The sequence below is a fragment of the Sinocyclocheilus rhinocerous genome, unplaced genomic scaffold (genome assembly GCF_001515625.1).
Source record: "Sinocyclocheilus rhinocerous isolate Xijiao unplaced genomic scaffold, SAMN03320098_v1.1 scaffold662, whole genome shotgun sequence".
In the NCBI taxonomy this organism is placed as follows: Eukaryota; Metazoa; Chordata; class Actinopteri; order Cypriniformes; family Cyprinidae; genus Sinocyclocheilus; species Sinocyclocheilus rhinocerous.
In genome coordinates, this window is record NW_015639782.1 from 1,688,166 (window position 1) to 1,688,883 (window position 718).

Genomic DNA, 718 nt, shown 5'->3' on the forward strand with positions numbered 1-718 from the left:
TCCTTACTCTGTTTATGTGGTAAGTGAAATTTTATGTACTGTAATGGAACAGGCAACCGTTATACCGTGTCTACACCGGACGCGACAGTTGTCGTGTCGCGCCGCATCAGCTAAAGTCTGTCTACACTGACTTTACTGATTTTCAAAGCGACCGTTGAAAATCATTTGAAATTTGTGTTAGCACGTCATAAATAGAACGCGGCAGCAGTTTACTGTCTGGAATTTGTCGTATAGCGCATCCACATACAGTGTAGACAGCATCACTGATTATAATGAGTTCTATAGACCAGTGTTTCCCAACCTTTTTTCAGTCGCGGCATCCTTTGGAAATTTTAACAAACTTGTGGCACCCTACAAAATTAATTTTGTCACAATATTAAAATTTATATCTTCGATATGATAATTTGAAAAGTATAGATATTCGGTACAACAGGGACGAACTGCAGAATTTAATGTCATACAGATATTTTTAATATTATTAAAAAATGTTGTTCATCAATGGTGGCAATCAGTAGGCTAATTTCTAATGAAGAGACCAATTTATATGACAGATTTTAATGTAGGCTTTTATACATACGTAAAAATCATTTAATTACCATTATAACTAGCTATCTCACAAATTTTTGCTCACTCAAGTGTTTTTTTAATTTTACAGTGGGGTAATGTTGGTGCAGTAGCACGAGATAGCTTGATTTAAAACGTTGAATTGAATAAAAAA